Genomic DNA, 3,174 nt, shown 5'->3' with positions numbered 1-3,174 from the left:
TAGACTTAGTTATTCAAATATATATCAATAGGTAGCAAACCTATCAAGCATGTATTACTAAGTGTTCGACACCGAATCTGACTGATTATACGTTTGCCTTGCTACCATGTCAACCATGACCATGATAATGTGTTAGCCAAAATTACACCCACTCGACCTACAGTGGAGTTTAGAGTCGGGTGGGGTTTGTCAAACCCAGTAGTACTACTCAACACTGACTCGCTGTCATCCACTATTAGCCGATTCGATTGTTCTGAAGGGCTTAGTTGGTTTTGTTGCCACTTACTCTTACAAGTGATATATACATAATAAACAAAATCTATAGCATTGGAGTATGTTATCTCCCCCTAATTAAAACGTTAAAAAGGTAAAAGGAGCCGTGAAACTCACTGTTTGCGAAGTTTCTGAAGTCCGAGAAAAGTGTACGTAAAGAAAGTCCTCACTAGTGCTCTAAAACAAGAAAATGAGATTTCTAAGTGTTTTGAACAATAAGTGAGTCTCTAGACTCGATACATAAACGTTATGCATGAGGTGTGTTCGTTTTACGTTTGTGAAACAAGTGCGACTCGACAACACGTTGGTGATAAGTTATAGGTGTGATCAAGTATGGTATTTAAATGTTACTACAATATATTTTCAGTATATCATTAAATACAAGTGCACATATGTCAAACCCAACTCAAACATCGATCAAACAATTAACTTTACACATTCCAACAAGAATTCAGCAGCTAAGTTTCCGAGACAGAATTTAACACGTCATGATTACTCTATTTCACTATTCATATCATGCAGATAAAATGACCAAAATTTACCACAGAATCACACTTGAGGTAGGTTTCTAAAAATATTTTTATTATATTTTTAGAATATATGGTTTTATCACAAGAATCAAAACAACACAATAGGTAGACAACAGTCCTTATCATGCACAACAAAAAGTTCTTGACTAGTCCCGTTAGATGGTTAATCCAATTAATACAAGGCTAATTTGGTTAGATTCCAAACTCAATTTATTAACTTCCAGAGGTGAAATCAACTCAATTGGTCTTGTAGTTTGTGAGATATGCTATTAACAAATCAGCCTATAAAAAGGCTTCCCAAATCATAACTGCACAATTAATTTATAAATTAATAAAAACTGACTTCCACATGTCCAAAAGTACAAACTTGGATTCTAAGGAAACTAGACTCGACATAATACTTGAAGGAATCAATAAGAACTTTAAAACATATTATTAACATCAAGTTACAGACGTATTAACACACATCTATGATTCTGTCCAGTATCAGCTTTCACCAAAATCCAACAAAGTAATAACCTTTGAACAATTTATCATGCATACAATCCTCTAGATCCACAATCCATCAACCATGCATCTCAATTTCACTTTTATGCATATTTAAGGTTTACTCAAAGATACAATTTCAAACAAACATGCAATTTACAATCAATAACAACACAACTAGTAATCAATTCACTAGTGTTTATCAACAAAAATACAAATAAACCCTAACTCATCATTATTCATCAATTTTAAGATTTAGGGTTTTGATTAACATGTTTAATGATACAATTAAAATTGATAGAAAGACTAAAGAGAATGTCAATTACCTAGTTAGCACATTGGATCCTTCGATTAAGCTTGCAAATAACTTGTATGTGTGTGTGTGTGTGGTGTTTTCGGCCGATCAAGGAGAGGGGAGGGGGCTGCCATGAGAGAGAGAGAGAGAGAGAGAGAGAGAGAGAGAGGTGGGGAGGGATTAGGGTTGGATAATAAGTTATTTATATATTTAATCATGTTACACTTCACCCCCTAACCTTCTAGTTAACCAAATTCAAGCACAAACAAAGCACGTAGTCACATATAAGCATATATTATCACAACATCATATGTACCCATACCATGTATTTGTTCATATTAATTATTGTTTGTTCACCAACGGTTTGAGTCGACTCGTGTGTGGTTTGGTGAAACTCCGAAAGACTATTTGTGTAATAATTGTCACATTTAATTTAAACCCTAATTAAACGTAATAAGGAATGCGCTAACTGGAATGACATAATTCATGTGATCTTGAGTTTGAATTAACGGGGTTCGGGTTAACGGAGTTAACCTGAAATTGGCGAGTGTCAAAATGTTTCTTTTATGGAAATGATGGTGAGTTTTTTTTATGGAAAGAAATGCATGGGCATGAACACAATGTAGGAATAAAAGCCTACACTGTGTTTAGGGCATGTTTTGTTATAGTAATGTGGTCTAGCTATAAATACAAGGTACTAAATGTGGGTATAATATACTTGTACATTGTCTAGTTATAGATACAAGGTATTGACTAATAGAATAATATATATGTATGCGAATGGTGTGCATGATCTGGCATGCATGAAGAGGTCAATGGTAAGAACGTAAATGAATGTTCAATAAATAAAGGCTATGCTAAGTGTATCTTCGGATATGTAAGAGTCACGTGTCAATTGTTTAAAATTGATCGTTTATGAAATGAAAAAAATGTTATAACTCATTCAGTGTGTAGCTGACTTTTAATATGCATGCAGGTGTTGTCGATGACTTGGCAAGCTTGAAGTACATACGAGGCTATCCATATTGAAGATTAGATTAATGAAAGAAGTTATTATGTAAAAAGTTTTAGTTTGTGCTGCAAATTTTATGTGTTTCCGATGTATTAAACTAAGATAATGTGTAAATCCAACGCAAAAGTAGGGCTCTGGGCTTCGAGGCGTTGCAATCAATGAGTCTCATTATAGTAGTGATTCCTTTATTTTAAGTTCACGCATTTGATCAGATATCAAGATATTTATTATAGTTCCATAATAGTGATTTTTCCCATTTTGAGTCGCATTCACCAGCACTTTTAAACAATTGCATCTAAATCTAGGTCTTCGTTACAACTAATAGAGGGAAAATCATTTTAATATTATAAACTTAGGAACTTTATTGCATCGACATCCAAGTCTTCGCAACCGTGAAACAAAGGACGAAACATTATTGATATATACATACATGAGTAAAATTTATTTTTGGTGACCAAGTAACATTAGGCTTGAGTATCACGGGACTGTAACTCTCAGTTTCTATTCTCTACAAGTCAGCTTAACCACAAAACCCTGATATGTTCCCCACTTAATACAATGTTCTTTGTGTTTATCAC

Source organism: Bidens hawaiensis, unplaced genomic scaffold (assembly GCF_021521415.1).
Source record: "Bidens hawaiensis isolate Kalapana, Puna unplaced genomic scaffold, B.hawaiensis_p1.1 tig00008501_1, whole genome shotgun sequence".
Taxonomy (NCBI): Eukaryota; Viridiplantae; Streptophyta; class Magnoliopsida; order Asterales; family Asteraceae; genus Bidens; species Bidens hawaiensis.
This window is presented reverse-complemented; position numbering follows the sequence as displayed.